This window comes from Coptis chinensis, chromosome 8, assembly GCF_015680905.1.
Source record: "Coptis chinensis isolate HL-2020 chromosome 8, ASM1568090v1, whole genome shotgun sequence".
In the NCBI taxonomy this organism is placed as follows: domain Eukaryota; kingdom Viridiplantae; phylum Streptophyta; class Magnoliopsida; order Ranunculales; family Ranunculaceae; genus Coptis; species Coptis chinensis.
This window is the reverse complement of record NC_141463.1, coordinates 62,034,078-62,049,349: the sequence shown is the minus strand read 5'-3', so window position 1 is coordinate 62,049,349 and position 15,272 is coordinate 62,034,078. Positions and strand designations below refer to the sequence as shown.

General features: G+C 37.0%; 1 long non-coding RNA gene and 1 pseudogene across 3 annotated transcripts; both read left to right on the top strand.

Moving 5' to 3' along the window:
- Positions 1–3,745: 3,745 nt before the first annotated feature.
- Positions 3,746–5,482, top strand: LOC147482305 (uncharacterized). Of its 2 annotated transcripts, none has more exons than XR_015204916.1 (4): positions 3,746–3,938; positions 4,085–4,218; positions 4,830–4,909; positions 4,997–5,482. It is a non-coding gene; the product is annotated as an uncharacterized LOC147482305 (long non-coding RNA). The 2 variants fall into 2 exon arrangements; XR_015204915.1 differs by having other exon boundaries at positions 4,085–4,710.
- Positions 5,483–5,973: 491 nt separating this feature from the next.
- On the top strand, positions 5,974–6,740 carry LOC147482304 (uncharacterized; annotated as a pseudogene). Its single transcript, XR_015204531.1, has one exon. The product of XR_015204531.1 is annotated as an uncharacterized LOC147482304 (transcript).
- Positions 6,741–15,272: the final 8,532 nt, after the last annotated feature.

Here is a 15,272-nt window from a genome sequence, read left to right as displayed (position 1 = left end):
TTAAATATGGGAGTTACATCTAGTGCAATTCATCTAGTACATGAGACTACCAATAATTTGGGCATATCTAGACTGAAGGACACTATGTTAATCATTTTTCTGAAGTTCACTAGTTGCCTCATTAGGTGTCGACACAGGCTTACTATCATAAAAGTTAAACTTCTTCAAAAACTTCTCAACATAATGCTCTTGTGAAAAGCGTATAGCCATCACTATTTCTGATAATTTTGATTCCAAGAATCACATCAGCTTCTCCCAAATCCTTCATTTCAAATTGGGAGGATAAGAACATCTTGGTGTTTCTCACAACATCAAGGCTAGGATTCATGATTAACATGTCATCCACATATAGACAGATAATCACATATGTATTCACATCAAAAGATTTAAAGTAAATACATTTATCAGCATCATTTATGTGATATCCATTAGACATCATGACACTGTCAAACTTTTCATGTCATTGTTTTGGCGCTTGTTTCAACCCATATAAAGACTTAACCAATTTGCATACTTTTTGCTCATTCCCTGGAACTATAGTACCCTCAGGCTGCATCATATATATTTCTTCATCAAGATCACCATTCAAAAATGCAATTTTTACATCCATTTGATGAATAAATAAATTATGAATAGCAGCGATAGCCATTAGAACTCTTATAGAAGAAATCCTAGTTACAAGAGCATAAGTATCAAAATAGTCAATGCCTTTTTTCTGGGAGAATCCCTTGACTACTAGTCTAGCCTTGTATTTCTCAATGGAACCATCTAGCTTCAGTTTCTTTTTGAAGATCCACTTGCAACGTATAGGTTTCGCCCCAGGAGGTAGATCAACTATCTCCCATGTGTGATTAGCTATAATCGAATCTAGTTCTGAGTTTATAGCATCCTTCCAAAAAGGTGCATCTCGAGAACTGATTGCCTCATTATACGTCCACGGGATCATCATCAAGAAGAAACGTGTAAAAGTCATCACCAAAATTGGTGGATTTTCTATCTCTTTTACTCTTCCGAATTTCTTGTTCAGAAATTTCAGGATCTGTTAATTGTTGTTCACTAGGAGAAACCAACCTCTCAATGCCAATTTTCAAAGGAAACAAATTCTCAAAGAAATCAGTATTTTTACTCTCTATAATAGTGTTAGCATCGACAAGGTTATTATCAGATTTTACTACTAAAAATCTATATGAGGCACTATTATGAGCATAACCAATGAACATACAATCAACAGTTCTAGGTCCCAATTTTCTCTTTTTAGGTTTGTTCACTAGAACCTTTGCAAGACACCCCCACATTTTAAAGTATTTCAGGTTAGGTACATAACATTTCCATAATTCATATGGTGTCTTATTCTCTGTTTTCTTGTTGGGTATCCTATTCTGTATATGGCAAGCAGATAGAATTGCTTCCCCCCACAAGTTCAGGGAAGCTCCAGAACTTACAAACATAGCATTCATCATCTCTTTTAGTGTTCTGTTTTTCCGTTCGACTACTCCATTTGACTCAGGAGAGTATGGTGGAGTAGTCTCATGAATAATGTCATTCTTGTCACAAAAGTCCTGGAAGGGATTAGACTCATATTCTCCACCCCTATCAGACCGAAGTCTTTTAATCTTACAGTTAAATTTGGTTTTCAACTTGACTTTGTACTTGAGAAACATCTCACCTGCCTCATGCTTGTTTCTAAGTAAATATACCATGGTGTACCTAGAGAAGTCATCTATGAATGTAATATAATAAAACTTCCCCCCCTAGACATGGTACTTACGAATTCACCCAAATCCATTATGAATAAGAGTTAGCAATCCGGTTTTATATCTAGAAACAGTTCGCAAAGGTTTTCTTTGTGGTTTTAATCTCAAAGACATATCTCACATTTATCATTAGAAAAATCAGAAATATCAGACAATAAACCACATTCTTTCATTCTTTTCATATACTGAACATTCACATGTCCTAATCTACCATGTCATATATTAAAAGAGTCAAGCAAGTAAGCAGAAGCAGATTCATCTTTATTAATAATAATGTTGTCAAGTACATTCAACATGAAAAAACCACTATTATTACAATAACCTTTCCCAACAAAACCCTCATTCTTCGTCAGAACGAACTTGTCACTCTCAAAAGTCACCTTGACCCCAGCTTTTCCTAGTAAGGACACAGAAATCAGATTCTGACGAATCTCAGGAACATGCAGTACATTACTAAGTGAAAGGGTTTTCCCTGAAGTTAACTTCAAAAGAATCTTGCATGTTCCCTCAACAGGAACAGACCTTGAGTCACCCATATAGACCTTTTCATCTTTCACTAGTATGTAGTCTGAGAAGGCTTCAACATCACCACAAACGTGGCGGGTGGCACCAGAATCTAGTACCCAGTTCTTCTTCCCAGTGGCCATGAACACTTGTGACACCACAGCAGCAATAATATCATCTCCCTCAACCATATTAGCATTGGGAGGATCATCAGTGTCTTTCTTTGTGCCTCAAGACCGAAAAGCCCTATGTCCAGGTTTACCACAAACATAACAATTTCCATTGCCAAGAACCACTCCTTTTAAAAGAAGTGTCTTTGACCTTGAAATTCTTATTTTTTGTTATACTTCTGCTTTTTAGAGGTTTTGTTAGATTTGCTGGGATTACCTTCAATGATGTTGGCTTTAGAATGGAATTCCTTAGACAACACATCATCCCGAAGTCTTGTTCTTTTCCTCTATGTGAATGTGTATGATCACATCCTCAAGAGTCATCGGCATGGCTTTTATGCTTCATACTATTTTTATAGTGTTTCCAAGACTCGGGGAGTTTCTCAATCAAACATCCAAAGAACAAAGGTTTGAGGGTAAATCAATACCTTCGGTTTTCAAATCATTAATCAAAGACATGAAAATCATGGATTTGAGGCGTGACATCTCTATCCTCTCTCATATGGAACTTTAGAAAAGTCCCAATAGCATATTTCGAAAGTACCAAAGATCCTCTATTATGTATTTTTGTTCAAACTCTCCCATATATCATGTGCATTCTTATTTGAACAATAAATATCAAAAATTTCATTGGACAAGGTACTCAAAAATAGCATGACGACATACCTTATTCCCATTGAGCCAAGCGGCTTGATTTCTTTTCGAAATCATTAGAACCTCCACGGGTCTTTGATCGATGAGATATTTTGCATAGTTGAAGTACATCTAGTGGTGAATGAATACCCTTTCTCTCCATCGCTTGAAGTGTGAACCGTTGAAGGATTCAATCTTTGACACATTGGGTAAGTTGCGAGCATTCAATAGAGGTGCAACATCTCTCATAGTTGAAGTAACTTCCATGACTCCAGAATTGGTTTCTTTGATCGTCGTGGTGTCAACAGGTGTAGACATCTAAATCTTTCCTTAAGATTGTTGTACCCGAATAAAGAAAACAATAAGAGACAAGGACAGAAGTAACATGTAATAACCAAGGCGCAGATTAGGCTGTCATTAAGGAAAGATTTCGCCCCTTCCAATGGTGGAGAAAGGCAGCAGTAGTGTCTTCCTCACAGGATTCAATAGTTAACAGCAGTTTGACTTTGCACTAGAACAAACTACCCTCTAAAACGGCAGTATAACTCTCTCTGGCGGCTGACAGTAAGAAGAGAAGAAGAATAGAATGGGGTCGAGTTCTGTTTCTTTGAAGGTGTGAGTTGCTGTTTTCTGGGGATACTCTATATGGACGCAAGGTCATGTATTTATAGAGGTAAGGTAAAGACTCATCCTCAAACTCTAAAACTAGACACCGAAACTAGTATTTAGAAATACTCCTAGAGATTCCAACAATTTCTCTATCAAATCAAATTTCAACACATTAAAATGTGGTTATAAATCGAGATTCGACCCAAGTACCTTTGGAGTTTTTTTTTTCTCCAGATTTGTTTCTCATGGTGATGTTTTACAGATTCTGGTAAGTGGGTGCAAAAATTATGCAATTTTTATATTTTTCAAATGTGAAATATTTTGATTCTCACCGATGCATTTCGTATACCTTCTTTTTTTTTTTTTTTGTACATTAATTTTCATTTCGTCTCATTTGATCTTTTTTAATTACAGGAAGTCAGCTGGAAATTAATAAAAAGGCTATGTCTTTCAAATCATCTACTATTTCATCTAATATTGTAGATTTTCGCTTTAAGGGTTTATTTAGAATTTTAGTTACGTGATATCCTATATTGTGTACCAAGTCGGTAAGTCTTACAAAGTAATGCTTTCATTCCTTATTCTCTTCTTTTTCTTGTTGTGAAATATAGTGTGGGCATTTGTTTGTCATTTCCTCTTATTTTAGTTAAGTGATTTGTGTGTTTTGGGGTGGGGGTGAGGAGTTGAAACGAGAATATCTGCTTGCTAACCATCTGTTGATATCTTTTTTCTTAAGAACTTATTGTTAAATTGTCAAAAAAGTTAAATTTGATATAACTGGAACCAAAACATCATTTTTGGTGACAGTATTTAACAATGTATTGCTCTTTAGCTATTATAAGATCTACAAGTAATAAGTTTTCAGTAAAGATTGTGAACTATGCATGTGCAGCATTAAGTATATCCACTGGCTCTGGGAATAGGGTCATTTGACCTTTCGGTGGTGATTGAGTGTTTGCCATTAATGTCTCAGCTTGACCTTTGCCTTTGCATGTTCAATATGCTGGAGTACTTATCCTACACTATTACACTGTATAGAGGTCCAAATTTGTTTATTTGTTTGTTTTTTTTTTTTTTTTTTTTTTTTTTTTTTTTGTTTTTTTTTTTTTGGATTCGTAGTTGTGCTTTCAGTTATTGATAACTTAGCTGCGTGTTTTAGGGTGAGAAGCTATTGCGAAGTCTTGATGGTATGTTTTCTAAAACATGGAAGCCTAAAAAGAAAGCAATTAAAGGGCCAAGGTAATTATCAGATCACATTCAATCTTTGGACTTTACTAACAGGAAAAGTTTCTCTTTGCTTACCTGAATACCTATTTTGGGTTGCAGATGCGATTCATTTAAAAGAAGGGGAAATCACTTGGAGCAAAGGAAGAAGTTGGGACTGGCACCAGCTCTTAAGGGAAGATTGAACCCTCGAAAACCGGTATCTAAACCCACAACTGCACTACAGAACCGATGATGCCTATTTGTATGTGAAATGTGAAGGTCTTGGCGAGAAGGAATTGTTTCAGCTGGGGAGGAATTCAATCAAGTATATCTTTGCCGACGATATGGTGAAGAAGTCTCTGACACAGATGTTTGATGCTTAATGCTTGTTGAGGGTCAAGAAATAGTTCAGCAGTTCTGACAGTAGCTTGTTGAAGGTCTTAAAGCTCTTGGCAGAAGAGCCTGATGTAGTTCGGCAGTTCTATGATTGTATGCAGTTTATTGACGTTACCTTGAGGTTAAATGTAACCTTTGTGGAAATAGATTAATATTGATATACCAAGAGAGATTATAATGAATGAATTTGTCCAGATTCCAAATTAACAAGGGATTTTTAGTTTCTAACTATATGTTTCACAGAACATGATTGACGCTTCACTCTTGTCATTGATTTCATTTTTTTATGTGTTGGCCCCCAAGCCTACTTGCACTGAGAGCTTAACATGGACAATTTGTTCTCATGATCTCATCTTGCATATTTTGAGGATCATATTTAAAAGGCCATTTGTTCCTAGACCATTTCAAATGCTACATGGGCATTATTTGTTAGATGGCAATTTTGCTAAATTTGCATATGCAAAACGAAGTCCAAATCCGAAAATGATGGCATGCTGCGCATGACATAACAATGAACTCCCTCATCCTTTTGATGTCTTCAATTTTTCAGTCTGGCTCTGTGTTTCTCTGGGTGAAGTTCCCATGTGGTGGTATTGGTGTTTGTGATATGAACATCAGGCAGCTCAATTCTTATTAAATAGATTAAGAGGTAGTGCAGCTCGTTTACATGTTTACATGAAGACAAGCCAAAAGAGTGAAAATAACTAAATAAGCCACTTATAGCTTTATATTGAAAGGCACAGTTGATATATGAAATTTCGTTATATGAAATTCATAATATATGAAATTTCGTTTACTCACTCCTGAGTATAAATAAGTACAGCCACAAGACAAATACAGGAAAAACTTCAGCTCATCAACCTTATTTATAATCAAGCACAATTGGAATTTGAGCACAATTTTTCCATGTTCACCCAGTTTAGTTTTCCTCCGCATCGTCTTCATAATCTACTTCTTCTTCAACAACCGCATCTTGATATTGTTGATACTCTGAGACAAGATCATTTATGTTACTTTCAGCCTCAGTAAATTCCATCTCATCCATTCCTTCGCCAGTATACCAATGCAAGAAGGCCTTCCTACAAAACATAACTGTAAATTGCTCTGAAACTCTGCGAAACATCTCCTGGATTGAAGTAGAATGAAAGTCGATGACGTTGAAAATCCAGTAGGTGGAATATCGCATACACTTGACTTGACATTATTTGGAATCCACTCAACAAAATATGACGAGTTCTTGTTCTGTACATTGATCATTTGCTCATCAACTTCCTTTGTACTCATTTTGCCACGGAACATAGCCGATGCAGTGAGCTCTGCCATGACGTGGGTCAGCAGCGCACATCAAGAACTGGAACAGAGAGAATGGCAAGACATCTTGAGCATGCATCTCCACTAGATTTGAGTTGATCAGACAAATTTGTGTAAACATCCTCCAGAAGATCCTTATAACGAACTGAGTAGACATTGTAACTTGGTTAGAAGGGTGTTACTGATCTGAATATTATTAAGTACAAAGTTAAAGGTCCCTCGACGTTCTTGAGGGATTAAACTCAGATCATTTTCAAGGTATCTCCTAAAAGACAAGATACCAGGTCAACTACCCTAGTAGCATTGAAAAGTTTTGCAGCAAAAAAGTGAAAACTCAAAGATTGTTGTAGTGCATCATTTAGTAGTAATAGTACCCAATAATATGTTCATCTAAATCAAAGTACTCATGTCTCATGATATCTAAAAGTTTTTTTCCCATATGCAAAACAATCACATGCTCGACATATCGTGGGCTAAATAAAATAAGCAAGCAAAAGTATTCAACAAATCATTCACAAACTTTTTTAGGATATACAAAGTCAAACCCAATCAGTCAAATAACACATGAACGAGCTTAAGGGTTCAGCTATACCAATTTTGTTCTGAACTCCATTGTCTAACTTTACTGCCTTCTTCTCCACCTCACAAGCTCAAGTTACTAAGCAATTGAGTACAGTGGCATGTTTAGAAAACTTCAGTGGACACATTACTAGTTGGAATCCTCTGACGTTTTGCTACATAATATAATCTGATGGAAACCATCCAGCTTTACATTTGCATTCCCCTTCAGACCATCCCGATGGAGCCACCTAAAAAAGATCAAGTTTCATGACATTAAACAAGAATCCTAGACCTCGATTCGCACTATGCATACAAAGAGAGCACATAACAAGAGAAATGGCCACTATTAATCTCCTGGCGTTATAAACTATGATAGAAGCTACGAGTCTATGACTTTCATGAATGAATATACAGACATCGAAAAGTAGAACAAACCTTATCTTTCTCTCCTGAGACTCAGTGGTAGGATTTCCATAGCGTCCATATTCCAAACTTGCATAACTTACCATCGTTCTGGTAAAGTTCCATTGTTCTTTGCTCTACCAAGAAGGAACCAACTGTTCGAATACTACCCACGGCATCGTTTGCAACTTGACAGGAAGAGCACAAGCCAGTAGACCACTTTGATTTTGTGTTGGAGGTGTTGAGTCTGGAGGTATTGGGTTTGGATGTGGAGAAAATTGGAGAAAGAAATAGGAGAGAGAAAACCCTTCGTAAGTTTATGGATATATGTTGGTGTTTGATTTCGATATTTAGTGTTCGGCTGAAATTTTTCTGTTTGGTTGCTGTCTGAAATTTTTCTGTCTACCTAGCCGGCCCGATATATACGTCGACATACTATTCTAACATACTATCTTGACATACCCAGCTGACCCTCAGATCAAACAAAATGTAATAGCCAGATCTACTTCTAGAAAACCAAACAAATAAAAGAAAATGGACTACAAATAACGGGGGCGAAAATGTCATTTTCTTTTAGAGAAAAAAGAAAAACCCTTTCTTCTTTTTCATTCACGTTGCTTTTTCACAAAAACCACTAGGTCTTCTTTTTCCGTTGGATTGACCCACACCTAAGGATCAAAATATAGATACGTGCAAATTAAAGTGATTCCTTTAATGTTTAGGTTTCAAAACAATGTTGATCTCTTTGCTATGAAATTCTGATTTCACACTCAATCATGTCCCTAGGAAGTCTCCCTTGTTATCATCATCACTGTAGTTTTCGTTTAAATTGCAGAGCAAAATGAATAATGCGAACAATATCTGGGAGTTCGTTTAGATAGAAGTATCCACATTTTTACCAAGCATTAAAATGTGTAGTGAACAGTTGATGATGATGATATCTTGACCTTTTTAATTCTCTATAAGTGCAACTAATAGAAAAATCTTACGTATACCGATAATTTTGTGATAGCGAGGGACTAATGTTGGAGCACACGGAAAGGCTGCAATCTCTATATTTTAATTTAGATACAACTCTTCCTTCCTTGAGCGTCATCACCGCAATAAATTTTGTTCAATTACAACTCCTTTCTTTCTTGTGAAAGATCTTTCCAATAAGGAGATTACAGAACTACAACAACAAAAGCGTATTGAGATCGACTTGTATTGCTCGAATGTCCAAAAACAGGATTTTAACTTCTTTTGTAATTAAACAAATGCAGACCAAAGGATCGTGGCATGCTCGATGATCCCTATATTGTTTTTTCACCTGCCATGTTGGTCTTAGTCGACCGACAATCTGAGTTTTGTGATGTCTAAGAACACGTTCTTACTTATGCTCTAAGATCACACAACAAAATAAATGAAGGAAACAGAATCAAAGAAGATGAATTGAATACTTGTTTTATTAAAATGGCGATAACAGTTTACAATTTCTCTCTTTTCTTCCTCTCTCTTTCTCTCTCCTCTTTTCAATGATTTTTTGGATAATGAATGAATCAATGAATCCTTTTTCTGATGCCCTTCCAGTCTTTATATAGTGTCCTGATTTGGCTTGGACCCAATCAATCTTTGACACGTGTCCCTTGCCTTTCTTCCTTTTTCCCGTTTTCTACATGCAACACAATGAGATTTACCGAGATATTGGCCTTTATCTCGAGTTTTAAAATATCAAAACGAACATGTTTATAGGTACGATATTTACCCACTACAAGTTTCAGTGCAACGTTTCACAAAAAATACCCTTACAGCACTGGATTAAGAAAAATGTGAAATCACCACCAAGCTGCCATAGCATTTTGAGTGGTTGAAATCTGCCTTTCACTAGAGTTTGAAGCTTATACTGACTCACTACACTGTAGCCGTATAAAAATATGCGGAATATAAATACTCAAAGAAGTGTTTTAAAAGATGGAGTAGTCTTCGCATCATGTACACTTTTACAAAATAGGAACACGCATATTCCAATCAAAAGCAGTTTATTTTTCTGCTCCTTTAAGTGCAGCCTGTTGAGAACAACCTTTACTTGAACAAAAAATACTTGATAGAAAAAGAGACAATCTCTATAAACCATTAATTGCATTATGTACAAAGCCAAATCCTTCAATATTCATTTTCAAACACATCCTATGTTCAAACTAAAAAGTATAGCATCAATCTATAACACCATATATCACCAAAAGTCTATAACTACTTGCAAACTAAGAGCATCTCTAGGTGGACGCATTCGTGGTCGCATTCTTCAAATTTGAAGAAATGCATCGGAATTTTTCGGAATTCCAACTCTAGGTGGTCGCATTCGTGGTCGCATCACCTGCTTGTTCGCATTCTTGTTCGCAAATTTGGCAATTTGGATGCGGATGCGGAGAGACAATAGTAATGTCGCGCGCCAGTACTAATGTCGCGCCAATTTTTACTTTGACCACAACAAAGCCTCGCCATTACCACTGTCGCGCGCCACTCCTACTGTCGCGTGCTCCAACGGGCAAAAAACGGCCGGATTTCTACCTCCTATATCTACACTCATCTCCTTCTTCATTTTCACACACAACACTCTCAACCATTTTACACACAACACTCTCAACCATTTCACACATAACACTCTCAATGTCACAACCAAAACAAGGAAGGGGTCCAAGTTGGACAAATGAAGAAAATATTGATCTTACTAGAGCGTGGATTGAGATTGGAGAAGATCCTATAGTAGGGAATGATCAATCGGGTCAAGTTTATTAGGAACGAATTATGGCTAGAATGAATCAAATTCAAGGTTTTGACCGCAACCGTAAGTGGAAGGGAGTCTCACAACGTTGGTCGATTATTTTACCGTTCTTCAACAAATATCATGATATACTAAGAAAGCTTGAAGAACAACTTCCAAGCGGGTGGGGACGTGAAGACATTGTAAGATTCGTTTATATTTCGTTTAATTTATACTTCGTTTTATATACTACTTGATATTGATTTTTTTTTTTTTAATAAACGTAGCTTTCAGACGCAGCAACAACTTATGCGGCTACTACTGGAAAACCATGGATATGGCAAGATTGTTATAATCTAGTCAAAAATACGCCAAAGTGGCAAAAGAACTCGATTCACAATGAATGAAACGCTTGCTCCAAGACCAAAGAAGAAAGCAAGATCCGGAGATGTTGAAGGTTTCGATTCTTCACCCTCAACCCCAACCCCTTCAATGCCTTACTCTACCCCTTCACCTTCACTGTACTCGGAGTACGATCCTAGCAGTACCGAAGGTTTTTTGGAGAGGTCAGTCGGTAGAAAGCAGAGCAAAGAAATTGAGAAGAACAAGAAAGTTGTTTCTACTGTTGAGGGTAATGTTGCATCCACTGCTAAAAATATGGATGATTTTCTTGAAGCTTTTAAAGAAAGTCGAAGAAATAAAGAAGAGATTCAAAATGAGCAATTTCAAAGTATGATGAAATTGAAACAAGAGAAGACACAAAAAAAGTTATTTTTGAAGCAAGAAAAACTCCGTGTTAGAGAGGAGGAAAATGAGACTAGGTTGTTGGCAATGTCACTCGACAATGTCAATCTTCGTTTGCGAAGGGTTTTAGAGCTAAAACAAGATGCAATTGTAGCTAAATATGAAAAAAAGGCTGGAGCAAGTAGTACAAATGAAGCTTCCAACAATGAAGAAGCCAATGATGAAGAAAATGATGACTGGCTTGATAATTAGAGTAACTCTAGTAGTATGTAATAAGGGTGATATGTAATAGTTATCTTTTATTTATTTATTTTTATTTTATGTTTTTGTAATCATGTATTAGTTGTCGTTCTATTAATAAAAATTGTAATTCATTTGCTAAATCAAAAGAAGTAAATTCTAAATCACACAACATAATAATAATCACACAACATATCAAAATGATCAAATGAACAATTCTAAATCACACAACATAATAATAATAATCGTCATACAACAACCTCCTAGACTATCCTACATACGCCTCCTCTGCCGTGAACTCCTCCTCGACTGTCCTTGTGCTGAACTCTCCGTCTGTCCATACTGTGATGAACTCACCCTTGTGCGATCAATCTGAGCCTGTAACTCATCAATCTGGCGTTGCAAATCGTCATAATCCATATGAGCACTGGGAAAGAAGTCTCTCTCTCTCAACACCGAAGAAGAATACCGAGGAGCGCAAGCCATCATTTACACGTAATGCTTGTCTCATATCTCATGCGTAGGTCATCCCGAAATAATTATTCATTAATAATTTATGACATTTTCATAATAAACCAAAATAATAAAACAAAACCAATAAAAATAATTACGGAGATAGATGTCCAAGGGGGCTCTAACCATGCGGCGAAAGTGGCATCAATAGAAGAAATGGGCTAATAAATCGCCGGCCACTCGGATCGCTCAAACCGAAAACCCAAGGCCACTCGACCGTGAGGGGATCCGTCTTTGGAACAAATGTGTACAGTCCAAACTGAACGCGTCGGCCGTGGACGGTGGCCAATCTGAATTCACGCCCGACACCCAAATTGCTAATCGTATGAATGTTGCCATGACGACCTACATACCTGGGAGCAAATGACCAATAGACACCCTAAACCAAGAACGGTAGTCTTGCTCATAAGTCTGCAATGTAACTAGGTCGGAAGCCTCAGTAGCCTAAGTCCAATGCACGCTACTACTCGATGACTTGCTCTAAGGTTATGTCCTTAGCCTCTGATACATGGGTAGGCGGATCAGGAGGGATACCAAAGCATGGTGTGAGCTGTCTGTAACATCTATCCCCTAAATACCACTCCATATCACTCCCACAAGTGAATACCATCCTCCTATGAGAAATGAACAATGCATATCTCATTAATTCATTCGTGACCGATGTGCACAGATGTCCTCTAAGGCCTCCAAAAAATAGAAGCATGTGTGCTAAGCTCGATCTGGGTTCGGACAGAAGTTATGTTATGACTGATCTCACTGGTCAGACGAGCTCGACAAGGTCTGTGCCAAGCCTTGAGCCTAGCCCTCTCATCGGTATACTCTGTGAGGATAGGATTTGCAGCACGGAAATACTCATAAAACCATACCTCTAAGAGAATGACAAACCCTCCCATCTGGGGACTACTGACAACACCAGTCTGTCGAGAAGCCCTATCTAAACAACACAACAAATGACAGTATATGGCTCCACCAAAATCAATACCGCCCAACTCATGCAAGTGCTCAAAGTTAGCTAGATATCCCAAGTTAATCGTGGAATGGCCAGAAGGAAAAAAGAAGACACCCATAAAATACATACAGAAAGCTCTTACATACTCATCAACATGTGCTTGACCATCATCGGAATCAAGTGACAAATAATCTATCAAAAACTGCAATCCTGAATCAGTAGTCAACGGTGTAATGTATGCAGCCTTGATACCAGAAATCCTAACACCAGCACTGTCATATGACTCCTCGGTCAAACAAGGGAAGAAAGTCATCATTTGGGCACAACTCTGGAATTCAGTGCTACATCTTAACGGATTACCTAATCCTATACTCAAACCAGATATCATGCAAAAATCTAATGGAGTGAAGCCCAACTCGATCTCCCTGAGGGAAGTGAAAAATATGTGTACTATCCCACCATCTCTCAACTAAACCATTAATAACTCCCTGAATGTCAATCTTATTGTAAGGGATGTCAACTAGATGAGCAAAGGGAGTCGCTAAAATTGCATCTCTAACATGGTCAAGTGCACCGACTTTCTTAATATCATCCCACCATGTCTTAAGCGCACGTGGAGTGCACCGAACCCGATACATAACACATCTCTGATGTACGCAAAATGAAACTAAAATTAAAAAAATAAAAATAAAAATATACGTATTGAACTACTAAAATTAATTACTACTACTACTAATTTATGAAATTAAAATACATACCGTTGTTCAAGAACAACTCTTGAGACATGCCTATCATGAAACCTCTTAGACACCTACCTAAAGATGGGTTGAAATCAATAGCCTCCGCAGAAATTCAAAATCGACTTTGGCGATATTGAAGCAAAGAATGGATCGTCGGTGATAAGAGCCCAAAACTGTAGTTTTAACCTCAGAATGATCATACTTTTAGACCAATTATGTGAGTAATAATTAAGAGTTAACACGATGATTCGTGTTTTTATGCATTTCAGGCTTCAAAGTCCATTATGTGCAGAAATGTGCCACTTTAGCGAGATAAAGGAGCAAAGGTCGGTTACTAAGGAGTTCCGTGATTAAAGGCCAAGATTCAAGAAGACAAAGCTTTTCTAAGGCCCGGTCAAAACTGAAAAGTCAAAGTCCACGCAGGCAGAAACAGTGCACAAAGTCAACAGAACTTCCGAAGACCATATCTTTGGACTCAGACCTCAAAATTGGGCCTACCTTATGTCAAAATGACCGGCTCGGAAAGGGCTTTCCAAGGGTCCAAGCCTTGACCCAATCAGAGGAGCAGAAGTGGACAAAAAGTTTGTTGAAGCAAACAGCAGCTGAAGAGGCCTTTTTTGATTTGAAAAAGAATTGGGTTTTGGGCGATTCTCGGCCCAAAACATGGCTCCAAGCCCATGCACGATTTTTGGATCTGAGAGTATAAAAACCAAAGCTTCACTCTTTGTTAATGGTAGATAGTTAGACCTAGATTAGTTAGCCTCCATTAATTAGTTTTAGAACTTAGTTTAATTAGTTTCAATTCATTGTATTAGATTAAACCTTTGAATCTTGTTCTTCATTTGATTAGATCAATTAAGTAGTATTTTTATCAATTTCGATTTTTGTCATTTCCATTTCTAGATCTAATTTCAATTCTTGTTCTTATTTCATTTTAGTCATTAAATTAGATGTCATTATTGTTTGATTAAGTAAATTTCAATTCTTTACATTATGTTTAGTTTAGATTCAATAGGAAATGTTAGTTTGATGAATCAAGGCTAAAACCTCCATTAGAGGGGTTGATGAAGCCTTGATGAAAACTTAGTTGTTAGTGTAGAATTGTTTGTAAATTCTATTCCACTCTAGAAGGTCGTGTTTCGCCATGAGAATGGGTGGACGACCTCACATGCTAGTTAGTATTTGGTAGAAATGCCACGAACACTAGGGATTAGAACTCGAAATTCTTGCCGTAAGAACGTAAGAATCGAGATACAACAATTTATGCTAAGTTATTAAGTTGGATTCGAGGTGGATTCAATTCCCCTCTAATCCTTTATCTAGATTCAAAAACAATCATATTTCCATAGCATTCGTAGTTTAAATTAAAATAATCAATTTCATATTGCATCGTAGTATAATTCCCCTCGTTAAAACTCTCATAGACTTAAGACCGATTAGTTAACTAGAAAACATCCCATGCTAGAGAACTAGGAGTGGAACGAATTTGTTACTCCACTCTATTTCGATAGAATTGAGAGTAGGAAACTTTGATAAAATATAGCATCATAAATAGTTTTAGTTTTACTTGCGTTTTGAGTTCATCGTTCATTTCGTAGGTAAGACTATTCAATCTACCTTTATCAAATGGCGCCGCTGCCATCTTAGTTGCACTTTAGCATTGTTTTCATAGTAGAATTAGTCATTTTTAAGTCCCATTAAACCCACCCACCCTTGTTTGATTCATCTTTGTGGTTATTCGTTTCAAGCGTTGAAAAATTCGGAGAGACGAATTACCGCGGAAGCGATCGCGCCTATATA